Raw genomic sequence first — 21,697 nt, 5'->3', positions numbered from 1 at the left:
CTGCAGTGTGAAATGTGCTTTTCGTATTGTATTGATAACAGGCTTTTGTTAATGTTGTAATTCATGTGATCGTTTATATGTTGACTAAGGGATCCCTCGTCTATATGTTGATTGTTAATTGTGCTATTCTGTTGTACTGCTCTTTTTATTGTTAGCTTTTAGGTCATATTTGTGAAGATTTTAATGGAATGTGTTGTATGAATCTTTCTGATCACTCTCAATCTATACATGCTGCAATACAATCACTTAAAGAAGAGGTTGCACATTTGCAATCACAGGATAATTGGGACTGGTTTGATAAACTTTTTTCGGAATGGGGTCTAACGGGATGGTTGCGAAGTTTGGTTAAGACTGTTTGTTATGCTTTACTTGCTTTTTTACTTTCTCTAACCTTGCTACCCTGAATTTTTCAATGCTTTCAACGGATGCTCGATCGTGCCATGAAATGAGTTTATCTTGTCCAATCGGAAGGGGGAATTGAGGCAGTACAGCCTCAGACTGTCAGCACCAAACAATTGCTGATAATTTCAACATAAGCTTTGGGCTATGTGCAAGGACAGTGCTGCTTAAAGCATATTTTGTAACCACAAGGAACAGTACGTTAGAACACTCGAAGGTTAAGGAGTAAGCAAGACGATTAGATTAAGGGACTCGGCAGCAGATAACGGAAAAATTATCACAAGGGTCCAATTTCACTCTGTAACAAGAGGATGAAGTCATCGAAAACAGGAGAGATAAAGAGTTCAAGTTTCGAGAAAGAACATCCAAGGACCTCCCAGGCTCCGCCTAGACTCCGCCCAGACTCCGCCCAGACTCCGCTTAGACTCCGCCTAGACTCAGCCTTTTATGAATATTATAATTATGCCTTGCAAACTTATGAATATGTATGTAACCTCCCCTATAAATACCCTACCCCTTTCCCTCTGGGTGCGGAACTCTTCGTCCAGCGCGAGCTGGGAGTTGCCCGGATCTGAAAATAAATACCTTTGCTGTTTAAAGGCTCAAAACTCTGTCTCTAAACAGTTTTGCTTGGCTTTTTTGGGCTTCATTTTGGTGACCCAGATGGGACTGGACTCAGTCGTGCTGTGATCCAGGGGGGCCCAGGGATGCTTTTGGGGGGCCCCCCCGACGAATTCTGTTGGATAAGCCTCCCCTACTCCCTTGGTTCTACGCACCGATGGACACCAGACTTTCCTCATACTGAAAAGGTATTTATATTTGCTTGGGTTTTGAGGCCTCCAGGGAAAGGGGGGGGTTCTAGTCCTCCCCAGGACTTATAGGGGTTCGAGTCCCCTAGGATTTATAGGGACGTGGGGGACGCCCCCAGACTGGCAGGTTTGAGTCCAGACCAAGTCTGAGTCCCTTTTCAGGGTTAAGCGGTTCGAGTCCGGTTAACCCTGATTCTCAAGGAGAAGGGTTCGAGTCCCTTCTGGGGTATGAGTCCCCAGGAGAATTGTACGGTATTGATAATTGGTTTCTGTTAATGCTGTGTTTGTTGATGCTGGGATACCTCGCTGATATGTTGGTTGTTGATTATGCTATTCTTGTTGTGCTGCTTTTAAGAGAATTAAGTGCTTTGAGTGTTTGTTGCGCCGCTTTTAAGAGAATTAAGTGTTTTGAGTAATTACGCGTCCCTATCGAAGAGAAGTTTTATAGCTTTGTCTTCGGGGGGGGGGTCGCGGGGGCTACTGCCAGGTATTTGCGGTCTATAGCGACATCTTGTGACCCTAGGCGGTAGAGCAACGTGTAAATTTTGTGCAAGTTTTACCTGTGCAAAGTGTGTGTGTGTGAATGAAAGTGAGTGATTGAGACGCAATATAATTGCGCGGTGAGTGCGGGGTCCTGATCTGTGTTTCCGCGTCACCCGCGAAGGGGGGGGGCGGCCAGAGATGGACAAAGCGATTGGTGTGGATTGTTGGAACGAGTAAGCAGAGTAAAGTGTTGATATCTGGAGAGAATTTGGTAACTTAGAGAGAGAGAGCACACCCTTTTAGTTGTAATATCTGAAGTGGACATAAATGGGGGCTGGGCAAAGTAAGGAAATTAATACCAAAACCCCCTTGGGATGCATTTTAAAGCATTGGAAAGAACTCGGTGGAATTCTGGGGGGAACTATGAGGAAAAAGACACTTGTGAAATATTGCCAAGATTGGTGGCCTCTGTGTAAACTAGATGATGGAGAAAAATGGCCACCAGGCGGAAGTTTAAACTATAATACCATTCTACAACTTCTGCTGTTCCTCTGTAGGATGGAAAAGTGGGATGAAGTAATGTACGCAGACATGTTTTTTACCTTAAGGGATAAGCCGGAATGGCAAAGGGATTGTGGAGTAAATGTATCACCTCAAGATCCCTTCGTGTTAACACTAGAACGGGATCAGAAAAACAGCAGAGTGAAAGAACGCTGTTGTGATGCTTGTAGCGTAGGGAAACGATACCTTAAGCTGAAAGAGAAAGACAGTGAAACAGAAAGTGCCCTTAGCCTCCGAGAGTACCAGCCCATGGTACCAGGACATGGGGTACCTGGGGTACCGCTCCCAATACCGCAACCGAGGGGCAACAAAGGATCCTCCCTAGAATCGGGAGATGAAAGAGGAACTTGGGGAGGCTACTGTTGCGCATAATGATGGTAACTGAGGGGGACCGGTGAGTCATCCCCTAGCCAACCCACTGGTTAAAATAGAGCTAAGGGAAAGCAAAATGGAATTGGATTTTTTAATCGACACTGGGGCCACATATTCAGTTTTGAATCAAGAACTAATACCAAAGACTGATGAATTTGTACAAGTTATGGGGGTGACGGGCCAGCCAGAAAGGGCTTTCTTTTTGAAGCCTCTTAAATATAGAATTAGGGCTATTAATGGAATGTGAATCAGATTTGAACACCCCAATCTTACCAGTTAAAAAAACGAATGGGACTTACAGACTGGTACAGGATATAAGAGCCGTAAATGAAATTACTAAGACTCTACATCCAGTAGTGGCTAACCCTTATACGCTCCTGACCAAACTCAAGGATAATCTGATTTGGTTTACAGTGTTGGATTTGAAAGATGCATTTTTCTGCCTTACCCTAGCCCCAGAAAGCTGAAAGATTTTTGCCTTCTAATGGGAGTTTGTTAGTAAAGGGAGGAAGACACAACTAACCTGGATGGTGTTACCTCAAGGTTACAAAAATAGCCCTACAATATTTGGAAATCAATGGGCTAAAGAATTAGAACAGTGGGAGTGACCACAGGGAGAGGGCATCCTTCTGCAATATGTGGAAGACTTACTGATAGCAACTGAACCAGAGGAACGATGCGTTGAGTGGACAATCCCGCTGTTAAATTTCCTGTGTTTAAACGGTTATCGAGTCTCTCAACAGAAAGCACAGCTGGTGCAGGAAAAGGTGGTCTACCTAGGATACGAGATTTCTGGAGGACAGCGATCCCTGGGAAACTCGAGGAAAGAAGCCCAGGCCTGAAACCGTGAGAGACCTGCGAGACTTAGAATCATAGAATCATAGAATTGGCTGGCTTGGAAGGGACCTCAGAGATCATCGAGTCCAACCCTTGAACCACCGTTGTGGTTGCTAGACTATGGCACTGAGTGCGACATCCAGTCTCTTTTTAAATATCTCGTCTGGGAGAAATAAGTCGTCTGGGAAAAGACACCAACCCCCATCTGGCTACAACCTCCCTTCAGATAGTTGTAGAGAGTGATGAGGTCTCCCCTGAGCCACCTCTTCTTTAGGCTGAAAAGCCCCAGCTCCCTCAGCGTCTCCTCATAGGGTCTGTGCTCGAGTCCCTTTACCAGCCTGGTTGCCCTCCTTTGGACCTGCTCTAGGACCTCGATATCCTTCCTGAACTGAGGGGCCCAGAAGTGGACACAGGACTCGAGGTGTGGCCTCACCAGGGCTGAGTATAGGGGCAGAATCACTTCCTTGGACCTGCTGGCGACGCTGTTTCGGATACAGGCCAGGATGCCATTGGCCTTCTTGGCCACCTGGGCACACTGCTGGCTCATGTTCAGCTTCCTGTCAATCCAGACTCCCAGGTCCCTCTCTGTCTGGCTGCTCTCCAGCCACTCTGTCCCCAGCCTGTAGCGCTGCTTGGGGTTGTTGTGGCCAAAGTGCAGGACCCGGCACTTGGCCTTGTTGAACCTCATCCCGTTGGAATCAGCCCAACTCTCCAGTCTGTCCAGGTCCCTCTGCAGAGCCCTCCTGCCTTCCAGCTGATCGACACTCCCCCCCAGCTTAGTGTCATCTGCAAACTTGCTGATGATGGACTCAATCCCCTCATCTAAATCATCTATAAAGATATTAAACAGAACTGGGCCCAACACTGATCCCTGGGGGACACCACTAGTGACCGGCCGCCAACTGGATGCAGTACTGTTCAGCACCACTCTGGGCCTGGCCCTCCAGCCAGTTCCTAACCCAGCACAGAGTGCCCCTGTCCAAGCTGTGGTCTGCCAGCTTTTTCAGGAGGATGCTGTGGGAGACGGTGTCAAAGGCCTTGCTGAAGTCCAGGTAGACCACATCTACAGCCTTCCCCTCATCCACCAGGTGGGTCACCTGATCATAAAAGGAGATCAGGTTGGTCAGGCATGACCTGCCCTTCCTAAACCTGTGCTGGCTGCATCTAATCCCTTGCCCATCCTGCAGGTGCTGTGTGATTGCACTGAGGATGATCTTTTCCATAACCCTGCGAGGCACTGAGGTCAGGCTGACGGGCCTGTAGTTTCCTGGGTCCTCTTTCCAGCCCTTTTTGTGGATTGGCGTGACATTCGCCAACTTCTAGTCATCTGGGATGTCCCCAGTGAGCCAGGACTGTTGGTAGATGATAGAGAGGGGCTTCGCAAGCTCTTCTGCCAGCTCCCTCATCACCCTTGGGTGGATCCCATCCGGTCCCATAGACTTGTGGGGATCCAAGCATCTCAGTAGGTCACTGACTGTTTCCTTCAGGATTACAGGGGGGCTGTTTAGATTCTTGTCACCTTCTATAAGCTCCAGAAGCCATCTGTCTTCAGGGTAACCTCTCTTTCTGTTGAAAACTGAGGTAAAGAAGGTGTTAAATACCTCAGCCTTTTCTTCATCTTTGACAACTATATTCCCACCCGTGTCCAGTAAAGAATGGATATTTTCCTTGCCCCTTCTTTTGCTGCTGATGTATCTGTAGAAGGACTTTTTGTTATCCTTCACAGAGGTGGCGAGATTCTGTTCACATTGTGCCTTTGTCTCTCTGATTTTCTTTCTACATGACTTAACTATATTCCTAAATTCCTCCTCAGTAGTTAGCCCTTTTTTCCATAATTGGTAGGCTCTGTTCTTAACCCTAATTTTTTTCAGAGTCTCCCAATTCAGCCAGTCCGGTCGTCTTCCCCGCCGGCTCGCCTTTCAGCACACTGGGACAGCCTGCTCCTGTGCTTTCAAAACTTGTTCCTTGAAGTACGACCATCCATCCTGAACCCCTCTGTTCTCAAGAGCTTTTCCCCAGGGTATGCTCTGAACAAGTCTTCTGAATAGGCCAAAATCTGCCCTCCGGAAGTCCAACGTCGAGGTTTTATTGACAACCCTCCTTGTATCCCTGAATATTGAAAACTTTATTATTTCATGGTCGCTAAGTCCCAGGTGTCCACCGACCACCACATCTCCCACCAGTTCCTCTCTGTTTGTGAAAAGAAGGTCAAGCGGGGCTCCATCCCTGGTGGGCTCATTTACTAGTTGGAACAGGAAATTATCCTCTATACACTCCAGGAATCTCCTAGACTGCTTCCTCTCTGTGGTGTGGAGTTCCCAGCAGATGTCTGGCAGGTTAAAGTCGCCCACGAGAACAAGAGATGATGATTTTGAGACATCCGCCAGCTGCCTGTAGAATAATTCATCATCCTCATCATCCTGATTGGATGGTCTGTAACAGACTCCCATCATGATATCAGCCTTGTTGGCCTTTCCTCTGATTCTAATCCACAGGCACTCCACCTTATCATTGCTGGCCTCAACTTCTGCAGTGTCAAGAGACTCTCTAACATATAGAGCTACCCCTCCACCTCTCCTACCCTGCCTGTCCCTTCTCAAGAGCCTGTAGCCACCCATGGCAGCACTCCAGTCATGGGAGTCATCCCACCACGTTTCCGTGATAGTGACTACATCATAGCTTTCCTGATGCACGATGGCTTCCAGCTCCTCTTGTTTGTTGCCCATGCTGCATGCATTGGTGTACATGCACTTCAGCTGGGCTGCTGGTTTGTCTCTTACCTTGGGTAGACCACCCTTAGGCTCCTTTCTGGAGAGCCCAGTTTCAACCCCATCCCCCTTCAAACCTAGTTTAAAGCCCTCCTTATCAGCCTCTCCAACTTATAAGCTAGAGTCCTTTTCCCCTTGTTAGTTAGATGAAGCCCATCTGATTTGAGGACACTAGGTAGTCTGGAAGTTGTTCCGTGGTCGAAAAACCAAAAGTTCCGCCGGTGGCACCAATCCCTCAGCCACCTATTGATCAGATTAGTTTTCCTAGTTCTCTCCTCATTCAGGTGTTCTACTGCTGGAACTGAGGCCAGTTCTGGGCCCCTCAGTTCAGGAAGGATATTGAGGTCCTGGAGCGGGTCCAAAGGAGGGCAACCAGGCTGGTGAAAGGACTCGAGCACAGATCCTATGAGGAGAGGCTGAGGGAGCTGGGGCTTTTCAGCCCGGAGAAGAGGAGGCTCAGAGGAAACCTCATCACTCTCTCCAACTACCTGAAAGGAGGTTGGAGCCAGGGGGGGGTTGGTCTCTTTTCCCAGGCAACTCTCAGCAAGACAAGAGGGCACGGTCTTAAGTTGTGCCAGGGGAAGTTTAGATTGGACATTAGAAAGAATTTCTTTACGGAGAGGGTGATCAAGCATTGGAATGGGCTGCCCAGGGAAGTAGTGGATTCTCCATCCCTGGAGATATTTAAAAAGAGATGGATGCGGCACTCAGTGCCATAGTCTAGTAACTGCAGCAGTAGTGGATCAAGGGTTGGACTTGATGATCTCTGAGGTCCCTTCCAACCCAGCCAATTCTATGATTCTATGACTGCTAAAGGAATGCCAATCTGAATTTAACACTCCTATATTACCTGTAATGAAACCTGAGTCTCTGTAATATAGGTTGGTTCAGGATCTAAATCAATCGGATAACTGTAGATGTGCATCCTATTGTTCCCAACCCTATGCATTGCTTACATCCATACCTAGGACAAATGTTTATTTACAGTTCTGAATTTGAAGGATTCTTTCTTCTGCATTCCAGTGAATGAGAAAAGCCAAACCATTTTTGCATTTGAATGGAAAAATCCAGCAACAGGGAAGAAAGCCCATCTGTGTTGGAAGGTTCTTCCAAAAGGATTCCAGAACAGCCCTACCCTGTTTGGAAACATACTAGCAAAGGAACAGGAGCTTTGGCAAGGTAAAAATCAACACATCACACTGTTGCAGTATGTTGATGACATACTGATTGGTGCTGATAGGGAAGAGGACTGTTTAGGAGCCACCATTAGTTTACTGAATTTCTTGGGATTGGCAGGTTACAGAGTTTCCAGAAAGAAAGGACAAGTGCCTAAAGAAAAGGTCCAGTATTTGTGCTTTGAGATTTCAAAAGGATAAAGAGAACTAGGGACTGAACGCAAAGAGGCAATATGCTGAATTGCGGTACCGAAATCCAAATGTGAACTATGAGTATTCTTGGAATGGCTGGATGATGTCAAATCTGGATACCAAATTTTGGTCTAATTGCTAGACATTTATACAAAGCTATTAAAGGCCCATGAAATTTACTAGACTGGACTTCAAAGGTCAGAAAGAATTTTGGTTCAATTAAGAGGGAGTTATTGGGAACTCCTGCTCTAGGCCTGTCTGACCCGACCAAGTCCTTCCAGCTATATGCACATGAGAGACAACAGGTGGCACTGGGGGTTTTGACACAGGCCCTTAGTGTTGGGAAACTGTCTGGAAGAAAACAGACGTGAGCAATCTTGACTATTTAGCTTTAGCTAGAGTAAGATAAGGGCCTCGAGACCTAGTTGCAAGGTTACTGAAAGATTAGCAATGGAAGAAAGATAAGGGAGCTGGCAGCAGAAAAAGTAGAATAGCAGAGTATCGATGTAAGACAGTAGAAGTTCTGTGAGAACAGAATTTGTGGCCAAGATATAGCCACCTGCAAGATATCGTTATATAAACAAGGGCTCTATATAAAGCGAGCGTGAAGTGTTAATAGACAACTTCACTTTAACCATATTGGTGACTACGTGTTGTCCTTAAGCCTCCGCGGATTTTTTTCTACACCTTAGCAGATGGAAAAGGCCAATTTCATATTTCTCAAAACAGCTAGATGAAGTCAGCCAATGACAGCCTACTTTTTTACAGGCTGTAGCAGCTACTCTCTGCTGATTGAAGAGGCCTGCAAGCTAAAGCTGGGGCAGCCTATCATGATGTTTGTTTTACATGCCATGCTTACAATACCTAACCAGAAAGGACATCACTAGTTATCCCCAGGCTGGTTAGCAAAGTATCAGGCTTCTTTGCTAGAACAGGATGACACAACTCTGTCAACAGTGTCATCATTAAACTCTGCCATGCTGTTGCCAATTGCAGAAGAGGAACCTTTACAACATGACTTTTTGACCACTATTGAACAGGTCTATGCCAGCAGACCTGATGTAGAAGATGAACCACTGAGTAATACAGATATGGACTTGTTCACAGATGGTAGTAGTTTCATGCAAAATGGAGAGGGAAAAGCTGGATATGCAGTGGTGACACTCTGAGAGGAAATTGAGGCCTGTCTGCTACCACATAACACCTCTGCACAAAAGGTGGAACTTGTTGCTCCAACCTGAACTCTCAAGATGGGGAAAGGACAGAGAGTAAACATATATACCAACTCCAAGTATGCCTTCAGTGTAATTCATGCCCATGGTACAATATGAAAGGAGTGGGGGTTTCTGAGTTCCCAGGGAAACCCTATCAAATATGGACCAGAGATCTTGAAGCTACTACAGGCGGTCCTGGAACCAAAAGAAGTAGCAGTTATACACTGTAAAGCACATCAAAAAGGACACGGGGAAATTACTCAAGGAAACCAAAGGCCTGATCAGGCCTCAAAAAGGGCCTCAGTGCAAAATGAAATAATTGGGGCCTTGTTGCCTACCAGAGAAGTAAATGTGAAACCACCTCAGTATACATAAAAGGAGAACCAATTATTGGCAAAATTAAAATGTTCAAAAGACCAAGAAGGATGGTGGGTTACCCCAAAGCAACAGGTTCTTCCCACCTCCAAGATGATGGAAACTCTTCTTAAGAGATTACATGAGGAAACTCATATGGGTACAGATGCATCAGTGAACAACATGAAGAGATATGCCATTGGGCAAAAAATTCAGATTAAAGAAGACTAGGCTAGAATTCTTCTTTCTTGGGGTTTTGTGGAGATAGGTCAGGAGCAATGTTAAGATATATAACACTGAGTTATGTTTTCTTAATGGTATGAAAACCCTGATAGCTGTGAGAAAAGTCTGATCTCCAAGAGAACAGAAAGTTAAAGACTCAAGTCGTTTATGAAAACCATTCCAAGCCACAATTTTTCTTGTGAAAGCAGGACTGCATACACAACTTTCACTTTATGCCCCTCCCATGTAATGTTGACTTGTGGAAAATTACTCTAGAACTTGGAAAGTTATAGAGAGGGTTATGTTTATTCAGCACTGGGTGCACGAGGGGATAATTCCTCTGGAATCCGTGTGCACCAATCTCGCAATTAGGCTCTTGTTATATACAATGAAGTTTTACATATTTATTAGATTTTGCAATACGCCTATACATACATATGCATCACCTATTCCTGCTTTGTATTCAGTATGGTCCCAAGAGGTCATTTTCATAATCTCCTGCATTCTGCGCTTGCATAGTGTCTCCTGATGGGGGTCGTGGAGGTCATGGGGATGAAGTAAAAATGAAGCAAAAGTCTTTCTCTGGGTAAACTTTTCACCTCTTCTTCTCCAGGCATGCGCATTTCTTCAGTCTTCAGCCAAGCCGACAACATGTTCTGTTTCTTATCTCAGGGTTGCTGTAGTTATCAGTTTAGCACATATATTTCCCTTATAAGGTGATGACTACCTAAACAATTTCTTAGCTTCTATTAAACAAGCATTCTGTGTTAGCTTCTATCAGGTCAATGTGACCCCTAGGCAATTACTAGAAGGCATTTTATAGTAACCCTTACATCAATGTCTTCTGTAACAGCAGCAAAAGATCTTCTCATCAAGTTACAGAGCAACCTGACCTCGTGATCGAACCTCACACCACCACTTGGCTGTACGTCACCACCAACTCAAGACAGGACAAACCTGGTGACCTTGTGACTGCCGCTGGTTTTGATGAAACCCTTTACCCTGCCCTTGAAAACCTTGATAGGATTGTGTGGGCAAGAAAATTTTTGTGATTCTGGTGTTTATTTTTTGAGTCACAGAGGCAAAATTGTCTCTGATTACGTAAGCTGTTGTCTGAAGAGATAATCTGTGGATTAGCAGCTGTACAGTGGGTGATTAGAAGTTTTGAATCTGTAGTTGGAAGCTGTCACAGTTTAGGCCCAGCCAGTAACAACCAGGCCTCTGCTCACTCACCACCCACCCCCACTGTGGGATAGGGAGGAGAAAATCCACCTTAAAACTCATTAATTGAGACAAGGATAGGGATGTTTTCATTCCTCAGTTATGGTCACAGGCAAACCAGACTCAATTTGAGGGGAAAAAATTTTAAAAATCCATTCAATCTAGCAGAAGAGGAGAAACAGAAAACAAGAGCAGATCTTAATACCTTTGTGATCAGTTTACCACACGTCATTTCTTCTGCTTCTTCCTCCTCAGGGGGAAGACTGCTCACACTCTTCCCTCACTCTAACATGGGGTCCTTCTCACGGGAAAGAATCCTTCATGATCTCCTCTGACATGAGTCTATCCCATGAGGTGCAGTCCTTCAGGAACAGACTGCTCCAGCGCAGGCTTTCCACAGAGTCACAGCCTGCTTTGCTCACAGTCACCTCCCCTGATAGAGTCCTTCAGAGCTGCAGATAGATGTCTGCCCCACCATGGTCCTTCATGGACTGATCCACTGTGCTCCTCCATGGGCTTCAGAGGGACAGCCTGCCATTTTACCACAGAATGGGGAAATCTCTGCTCAGGCACCCTCTCTCCCTTCTTCCTCACTGACCTTGATGTCTATGCTCTGGCGTTGCTCTCACCTCCTTGTCCTGGTTTGGGCCAGGATAAAGGTGATTTTCTGTCTTGTACTTTTGCTTTTAGCTAAGTCTCTTGTAAGTAGTTGCACTTGCTGAAATTAACAGCAAGTTTCTCAGACAGTGTGTGCTTCTAGGATTGATAACACTTGATGTTTATAGTTACTGCTAGAGACTGGTATGCAGAGCCAAGGACACTGCTCAGCTCTGAGGAAAACATTTTACTGTCCAGGAAGATAAAGAGGTCCCACCTGAGCCCTCCTTTGGGGAGGAACAGACAAGATAGATGCCAGAATTGACCAAACAGAGTATTCCATCCCATATACGTCACACTCAGTATAAATTTGAGGCATCACGAGGGCTGAGCCAGATCTTTTCCGGATTTCTAGATTTCCAGACTTCTGAATTTCCTGATTTCCCTTCTTCCCTTCCTTCACCCGGCATCCTGGAAGGATCCCGTCCGTTCGTCTGCCTGTGGTCCTGATCCGTGCCCATATGCCAGCCCATATCTGTGTGTTCCTGCCTCCGGTTCCCGACTGCTGCTGACTCCAGGAGTCCAGCCTGGACTTTCCCAGGGCTGCCCTGCAGCCTCGGTGGTGACGTGAGAGTTATTGGGGGAAAGGAGGGAGGAATGTGGTTTCCATTTTCCTGTATATTTGTATATATTTAGTAATTTTTCCTATTTATCATTACTGTTCATTAAAGTTGTGTAGTTTAGTTTCCAACCCATAAGTCTCTCTCCCTTATTCTCCTTTCTTTATCAAGGAGAGAGACATTAATAGAGAGCGTCTGTTATTCGGTTTAATTGCCGGGCCAGTGTTAAACCGTGACACTCCTCCTCTCCTCTGCTCAGGTCTTTTTAGCAGTTTTGTTTTCCTCTTTTTGAATGTGTTACTTTCAGATGAACATCCAGCTTCCCTAATCTGCTCAGACTTTGCCAGAGGTGGGGCTGGAACTGGAGCTGGGGGAGCTTCCAGCAGCTTCTCACAGGCACCACTCCTGTGGCCCCCCATTTCCAAAACCCCATTACTCTAACCCAAAACAGAAGAGAATAAGTAATTTTTCACAGCACTTTAAAAAAGAAAACTGAGTGCACAGGACAAAAATCCCATCATAGACCCATGCTGAAGTTGCCTTCTACAAATATAAATATCATTTGTTGGCAAGGTGGAGAGTGAGTCCTCAACCATGTCCTTCTGCCACTCTCCATTGCTGCACCCAGGAAGAAGGAAGACCCCCAAGCAAACACACAATGAAGCTTTAATTCCTGCATTTGTAATATTTGTCTCTTTATGCCTTCCCAAAAAGACACTGATTACCAGATGCACAGCTGTGTAAAACAGTAGGTTCCAGCAACTCAGTTTAAGAGCCGCAAAGTTGCTATCATTAAGCTAAGTCCTGTTAGCTTTGGGGGAAGAGGGCTAAAATCTCCTACCTGGGCATGACTTCTCTGGGAAAGATAGAACAATGTGTCTACTCACCATGGATAAATATTTAGACTGCAAACACTACTGGAAACAACTCTTGAACTGCTAATTCACTAAACAGAAACTCCTGTCCCATTTGTGTCTTTTTCTGGAATGTGTGGAAGATAACTTCCTGATACAGTTGTTGAGTGAACCAATAAGGGAAGGTACCCTGCTGGGTCTACTCTTTGCAAACATAGAAGGACTGGTAGGTTATGTAATGGTTGAAGGCCATATAGGGCAGAGCAACCATGAAATGATTCTCTATTCTTAGAGATACCAGGAGGGGGGTGCAGCAGAACAGCCACCTTGGATTTCCAAAGGGCAGACTTTGATTTGTTTAGGAGGCTACTTGATAGAATCTCTTGGGAAATAGTTCTGAAGGGTATAGGAGTCCAGGAAGGCTGAATATTTGTAAGAAGGAAGTCTTAAAGGCGCAGGAGCAGTCTGTCCCCCTGTGCCATAAGGCAAGCTGGTGACATAGAAGACCTGCCTTGCTGCATAGGCAGCTTTGGCTGCAGCTGAGGGAAAAAAGGTGAATTTGTGGCTTTTGGAACAAGAGTTTGTCCACTCACGAGAACTACAAAGATGTCATGAGGCTATGAAGGGAGAAAATTAGAAGGTCCAAGTCCCAGCTATAAATTGATCTGTCTTCCAGGGTAAATGACAACAAGAAACATTTCTACAAATACATTAATAGGAAAACAAAGACCAGGGAGAGCCTCCATTCCCTATTAGATGCAGGAGGAAACACAGTAACAAAGGATGAGGAAAAGGCTGAAATGCTTAATGCCTTTTTTACCTCAATCTTTAGTAATAATAGCAGTTGTACTGAGGGAGTTTAGCCCCTCAAGTTAGGAGACAGGTACCAGGAGTAAATCCATTTGGCTTCTGGTCACTAGTGGTGTCCTTCAGGGCTCAGTACTGGGACCACTCCTGTTTAACAACTTAATCAATGATGTTGATGAACTGATAGAGTGCACCCTTAGTAAATTTGCAGATGACACAAAGCTAGGTGGAAGTGTTGATCTGCCTGAGGGTAGGGGGGCTCTAAAGAAGCATCTAGGCAGGCTTGATCAATGGGCCAAGGAGAATTGTTTGGGCTTCAATAGGCCAAATTTGGGGTCCTGCACTTTGGCCACAACAACTCCCACCAGCTCTACAGGCTTGGGGAGGAATGGCTGGAGAGCTGCCCAGCAGAGAGGGACCTGGGGGTGTTGATTGACAGCTGGCTGAACACAAGGCAGCAGTGTGGCCAAGAGGGCTCAATGGTATCCTGGCCCGTATAAGGAATTAGTGCGGCCAGCAGGACAAGGGAGGTGATCTTACTTGGCAATGCTGAGTCCACACCGTGAGAACTGTGTTCACTTTTGGGCCCCTTGTAATAAATGGTTGTAATATATGTTAATGAATTTGTATTCCTAACCAGTGAAATTCAGAGTTAAACTGAGAAAGAAGTGAATATGGGGCTAGACAAAGCAGTTGAGACGTAATTTTCCACTGTTTCAGTGTGAACAAAATAAGGCCCTAACGAGACTAACTTCTGTCTCGAAGATAACTAGGAATGTAAGTCTTGTTCCTAAAACAAGGCACTGCCAAGGCCAACTAGGCACCAAAAGAATGTGAATATCTGCAAAAGGAGAACATAAAGATGTCACAGCCAACAGATAAGGGGGAAGTTTTAGCTAGGGTCTGATATCGCCCTGTAACAATATAATGAAGTCAGCAAAATCAAGAAAGGTAAAAAAGTTCAAGCTTGAGGAAGACTTCTTACTTCATCCAAAGACCCCCTGACAACCCCTGGATATCTCCCCAAAAGAGGACTCTGCCTAGACTCCACCCAGACTCTGCCTACACTATGCCCAGACTCCGCCTATCATGAATATTATAATAACATGATGCAATCCCTATGAATATGTATGTAAACCCACCTCCTTCTGAATATTCATAGAATTGTAATCAATATAAGGTAATCCTAGAGTTTTAGATTTGTGCGTGTGAGTGGAGCAGAGACTTCCCATGCACCCAGCGCTGTTTTGCTCATTGCAATTTCAATTTTATTAATTAAATTAAACCATTAACAGAATATTGAGTCTCGGTTATTTTTAACACCCTCACTACAGAAAGGACATTGAGCTACTAGAGCGTGTCCAAAGAAGGTTTTGAGCACAAGTCTTACGAGGAGCAGCTTTTAGAATTCAGAAGCTATTTCAAGGTCAAGAGGTTTAGTTTTCTTCCTCAAGTGGGTTTTCAGCTGTAAAGTGGGCTTCCTACAGATTTCAAGGTCTATATTTATAGGCAATAAAGGTATTTTGTGCTCTCATCAGCATCCAAAACCAAAGGTGAACTGCAGCTTGATGAGAAAAGTCCTAATTAGTATTGCACTTCCAGTCATATATCCTTCATGCACTGAGGGTGTCCTGAATGGCACAGGATAGCAGATGAGATGTATCTATATAAAACAGAATTTGTTGTAAAAAGCAAAGTCTCTCTCCCTTATTCTCTCTCCTTTCTTTATCAGGGAGGAGAGAGATTAATAGAGAGCGTCTGTTACTCGGTTTAATTGCCAGGCCAGTGTTAAAACGTGACAGTCACACTGAGTATTGTTATTTCTCCATCGCCTAGAGGGGTGTCCCCAACAAATACACATATTTTGAATTAACGTTTGTAGGGACTAGATAAACTAAGTTTCAGGAGGGTCACCTGGGCTATCATTACAGGTTATTACCTTACTACAATGAAACAAGGGGCTCTTAACAGGATCACTAGGTGGATTAAACTCAAGGGCTTCAAATTTTGCATTATGTGACCAGGCCCACATTACGTTTGATAAGTCTTGGACAGTGGTGTCAACAGTCTTTCGAAGTTCCACACACCAATTCATTGTCACATTTATAAGATCATTTGCTTCACAATAGTTAGATTTACTAAGCAGATCAAATTTTGGATCCCAGGGATAGTACTCACAAGGCCATCTCCCTGTATTGTTAAGGAATGTGTTCTTTCACACCACATTCCATGTGTTTCCAGAGGAAACTAGTGATTTAGGTTCCAATACTTGATATGGAATGGTCACAACAAATGCCAGAATATCAGTTTTACATGTTCGGACAAACTGGGTGGCACTGAGGAGGGATTTCTTTATGGGCATCCGTACGTCCTCTATTCTTCAACCTGTGAGGTTTTAGTCCACTATATACTGGTATATAAGATAAGAATATACTGGTATATTCAGATAAGAACCAGTTTTAACTGGCTCTGTGGTTGCTGATGTGTATGACTACATTTTGTGCCAAAGGTAAAAAGTTCGCTGCAAGGAAGAATTGGAGCCTTCCTCCAGAAGACCCCTGACTAAGACCACCAGGTGACAGTGTGCATGCGGAGATGGGTGGAAACCTATGTTAGTAGCTGATTTGAATAACCTTGTATGCATATGCATGCTTCTGTAATACATATGTATAACTGTGTAATAAATAGCTCCTTGCATTTAGCTATGGTGTGTGAGAATTAGTAGGAGAAATCCCCCTCGCATCTGGCACCATAATAAACGTACCTGCTTTATAACCTTTTGTGGGTTGTAGAGTTTGTTTCTGCACAACACCCTTGACACTAATGGAGAAGAGAAAGGTCATCCAGAACAATGAGAGCAGTAATACTTACTGTACTTTGTCCTGTTTCTCATGTTACAGCTTCTGCTTGTACTAACCCTGCATTCGAGGTGCAGCCTCACCACTGCAGAGTACAGAGTCATGATCACTTCCCTATTCCTGCTGGCCATGCTATTCCTGATACAAGCCAGGATGCTCTTGACCTTCTTGGCCACCTGGACACACTGATGGCTCTTATTCAACCACCTGTCCATCAGCACCTCAGGTCTTTTTTTGCTGGGCAGCTTTCCAGCCACTCTTCCCCAAGCCTGTAGTGTTGCCTGGGGTTGTTGTGATTGAAATGTTGGACCCGGCACTTGGCTTTATTGAACCTAATATAATTGGCCTTGGCCCATAGATCCAGCCTTTCCAGGTCCCTCTGAAGAGCCTTCCTACCCTCAAGCATATCAACACTCCCACCCAGCTTGGTGTCCTCTTCAAACTTCTGAGGGTGCGCTCAATCCCCTCGTCCATATCATTGATAAAGATATTAAACAAGACTGGTCCCAAAACTGGGCCCAAACCAAATATCACATCCCCCAGAATGGGCACAGGTAGAGTTCCCCATAGGTGGGGGTTGACCCAGGGAGATTCAGACTAGACTCCTTTGCTTTCTAAATTCCTTCAGACAGGAGCCTAGGTGTGGCTGGAGCCAATACTCCTCTATTAATTAATCTCTTTTAACAACCCATTTGGTGAGATTAAGTTTGGGAATTCTCTGTGCTGTACTCTAAGAATAAGATTATTACCCAGGAGGCTTGTACAAAACACAACTTTTACTTAAAAGTGAGTAAGATTATAAAGAATGCCAAAAACATACCACAATATTACTCTCAAATCAACAGATTACAACTAGCAGAATTAGAAATTATGGTACTTTCAAAGCAATGCACTATAAAGAGCAAAACTTAGCAAAATAGTACTTTCAAAGCAATGGATTTCAACTTAGCAAAACTTCAGAAAACTGGCAAAACAGGTTGCAAGTAACAAAACGTAACAATGCAATGGGTTGTAAAACTTAACAAAGTTAGAAACTATGTTACCCTTCTGTGCCAAGATAAGATTAGAAACAGTCATAGAGAGGAAAAAAAAAATAAAAAAGGACATAGAAAAGGTATCAACACCCTTGGATCCAGGAATGATCTTGGTAGGAAGTCGTGGTCCTTGGATGGAAGGTAAGCACCCAGCATTTTGAGTGTGCCTCTTTTATGCCACCTGACACCACCTTTTCGGGAAGGCTTGTGCAGGCTCAGTGTTGAATTTTGGAGTGTTCGAGAAATGAGTTGGTGGGTCATGGGAGTCCAGGTGATCAATTGCCCCCCCCCCACCCCAGGTGTGTTGAATGAGCAATGACTTATTTCTGTGCATGTGCCCTGTTCAGTGACCTTCCATGCAACATGCACAAGATGTCACTCTGCCTCTGCAGGGTACAGTAAGGACAGTGTCCTGCCTGTCAGGGTGGCCACCAAAGAGGGCTCCCCTTGCAAGGACAGTATCCAATTTATTGGGATGAACACTGAAGGAGGGGTTACTATTGCTCGGCCAGGGCCCCGCTTATCAGGGTGCTTACCCAAATGAGAGACTCTCCTTGAGAGAACAGAGTCCAGGTGGCTTATTGAATGAGGACCCTACCTAAGCACAATGTCCATTTTGTCAGGTCAGCTGCTTTGAGACAATTATTCCTTTAGGGTCTCTACACACACCCTCTAGGGAAAGTGTACAGGATTCTCACCGATCAAAAATGGAACTGGCCTTTTATAGAATAAAGTGGTTGGCTGCTGTCATTTGACTACTTACCCATAGCTTTGAAATATTCTACTGGACAACAAAAAGGAAGCAACAAAAAAACTAAGGAAGCCTTTTCCCTCATTAGACAAATTATTTTGTTTATCTATCCTTTCTTGTTTGTCCTTTATTTGACCTAACTGGACCCAAACTGGTCTCCGTGTTTTTCAGCACAGGACAGCAGCTGGCACCACAGATGCCAACTTGGCCTTCTGTTAGTACTTCCAAGTTTGTTACCAGTTCATGTCTGCGATGCCCTTTGCTTTCTGTGGAAACTCTCCAACTCCAGGCTAAGGGCAGTGAAGCTGAGACAGAGTGTGAATCTGAGGAACAAAGAGCAATTGAATCATAAAGGAAAACTGAGGTAGGCCCACTGATGCAGAGCATCCTGCTACAGACAGACCACATGAAGTTGTTTTGACAAATACAGAAAACATTTCTATAACATTGGCTTTTCTTTTGATATTCCAATTTTTGGATACAAAGCATTGCCCTCTTTAGCCAGTTTTTACCTTGGTCTTTTATACCATCAGTGTGTGGGGAGTTGAATTAGATGGTGCAGGTGGGGGGCCCTGACCCTGGGTTTGCTCATGGGCCGCTGCATCAACACATTGAAGCTAAGGCTCAAATAGATGGTGAGAAACCATCTCTCTGAGGAAGGTCTACTTCTGTTGCCAGGGCAATGCATGCAGAATATGACAATAGGTGTAAATAATCTTACATCCCTGCTGTCTTCTATGTGAGTTGTTACCATTTTATTATATTTTTCACTTACATGAAATTAATCCATTCTAGCTTTTATTGTCAATTAAAAAAAACATAAAAATCAGAGGTAGTGCTGATGGGAGGACAGTATTCCTTTCTGTCAAACACCCAGAAGACTGTAGATGTGCCCAGGTACAATGTGTTTGTGTAAAAGGAGAGGTACCCTTCACTCCTCTCACCAGGAAACCACAGGACGATGGCAATATAAGCCCAGAGCAAAAGAGTAACTGCATTATCTCCAGTTATCTCCATTTTCCAGCAGAGCTAAGTTAAAATTAATCAACTCACTACCCTGATTCATATCCCACTGCTATAGAGGTAAATAGGGACTCAGCAGGTTTGGAAAGAAAAAGAAAAAGCCAAACTAGGCTCAAACAGGGGAACTCACTGCAGCGGCTGATATGGCAGGCAGAGTCCAGATCAATCACTATGGCACAATCCTATCTCTGTTGGTCAAAACTGAGACAAGTAACATGAAGAAAACAATGTGTGATGACCTGACTGTAAACTCCCACTCCTTGTCCCCCTGTGCCACTGAGGGAGAGGCAGGAGTGAAGTCATTTGGGCCTGGGAAGAAGGAAGAGGTAGGGGAATGTCTTGATGGGGGAAAGATCTGGTCATGTTTCCTCTTTCTCCTGTTCTAAAAGATTAATTTATTTTTTTTTCTCCCCAAGCTGATCCTGTCTTTGTCTTGATTAATTACCTTTTATTTGGATTTTCTCCTCCATATCCCATAGTAGGGGGTGAGTGAATGGAGGCCTGGTTGTTACCAGCTGGGCCTAAACTATGACACTGAGTTTTAAAAGTGTCCAGTGTCGGGGAATCCACCACTTCCCTGAGGAGATTATTTCAATGTCTGACTGTTCTCATGGTGAAAAATTTTCTTATGGTGTCCAATAGGGATCTTCCCATGAGTAACTTGTACCCATTTCCCTTCTTTTCCATGTGACTCGTTGTGAAAAGGGAGTCTCCATCTTCTTGGTAGAACAGTGCAAACTGTTGCCATTCACAATAGGTCTCCCTCCAACCCTGATAGAGTAGCAGTATTAAACACCAGGCAGGCTGGCAGCAAAGTCTTGTATTTTGTTTTGTGTTTTTTTTAAAAAATTGTTTGGAAACAGAAGTGCTGAGGTGCTAACAGGCTGACTTCTGTTCTTACCTCTGCTGTCAGAGTGGTTCCAAAGAATGTTTATCAACATGGTGATGGGCACTTTACAAATATAAATATATAAAAAACACCTTAACCAGAGCCAAGTGTTTAATTTTAACTGTCTAATTTTAAGCCAAGTGTCTAATTTTAAGTTAATCTTCAATCTCCATCTTCTTCAAGTACTGGAATATGGCAATAAGGTCTCCCCTTAGCCTTCTTTTCTCCAGGCTGAACAAACCCAGTTCTCTTAGTCTTTCCTCATATGGCAGGCTTCACAGTCCTTTGATCATTTTTGTAGCTCTTCTCTGGATCCTCTACAGCCTGTACACATATTTTTTGTATAGCAGGAACCAGAACTGAACACAGTATTCCAGATATGACCTGAAAAGTGCTGAGTAGAGAGGGATGATGACTAGTTTATCTCTGCTGGTGATGCCCTTGTTAATGCAGCCCAGCATCCTGTTGGCTTGCTTTGCCGCTGCAGCTCACTGTTCACTCATGTTGAGCTTATTGTCCACCAGGACCCCTGTGGTATACATGTGGAACCGAAAATATAAAATATGTCTCTTGAAACAGTTTTTTCCTTTTTCGTTCATCCGGCTTGTAATTACCATATGTTTACCTCAATGTATGCCTGACAGACACCTAGAGATAAAGGTTACTTATCAGGTCACCCAAACCTAGCAAGACTCCAGGAAACAAAGATAAGAGATGACTCGTCCCAGGAAGCCTGGAGATTTGTATGTATCAGGGCCATCTTCAATGAAGGGACCCCTCTTTCTTTTTGGGGTATAAAAAACCCTAGGAAAAGACAGAAAAGGGGGCTTCTTCGTCCAGACGCTCCCCCAGCTCGGCACCTCGGCTTCCAGCTACGAAAAGACAGAGCAGCGGCTCGAAGGACGGAGAACCAGGAGCAGCTCCCAGCCCGGAGAACCAGGAGCAGCTCCCAGCCCGAGGCCAGGCCCCGCAGGTATGGTGACAATTTCTCTCTTTTGTTTTTCCCTTTGCTATTCTTAACAACTCTCAAGTTAAGGTGATTACTTTATACAAAGACCTTGTTTCCAGTAAACCGGCTTTCCCTGTTTTCAGAAATAAACCCTTGTAACTAATTTTAAATCCAACAGTCTGGTTACTTTGTAATTCAAGCGTCATCTCTGGGTAGTGGCTGATTCATCCTCATTATCAATATATAAAATAATAAGCGGATCACGACAACCCCTAAGTCCTTTTCCACAGAGCCACTCTCCAGCCCAGTGGATCCCAGCCTGTGCTGCACTCCTGGGTTATGTTTTCCCAGGTGCAAGACTTTACACTTGTTGTTGTTGAACTTCATAAGGTTCTTGTTAGCCCACTCTTCCAGCCTGTCCAGGTCTTCCTGGAGGGTGGCTTTCCCTTCTGGAATGTCTACTTCCCCACTCATTTTGTTACCATCCACAAACTTCATCAAGGTGCCCTTGATCCCAACATCCAGATCACCTATAAAGATTTTAAACAGCATCTACCCCAAAACAACAATGTCCTTGTGAGGAGCTCTATTGGTGCCTGACATTTTGTTTTACTAGTATAATTGTACCAGGAGAATATGTCTATTCTGTATTGATATGCCCTTAAGAAGCTTAAGCAGTTCTATCTATCTTTGAAAACATTGTGAGGT

Source organism: Calypte anna, chromosome W (genome assembly GCF_003957555.1).
Source record: "Calypte anna isolate BGI_N300 chromosome W, bCalAnn1_v1.p, whole genome shotgun sequence".
NCBI lineage: Eukaryota > Metazoa > Chordata > Aves > Apodiformes > Trochilidae > Calypte > Calypte anna.
The sequence above is the reverse complement of the archived record's forward strand: the minus strand, read 5'-3'. Positions refer to the sequence as shown.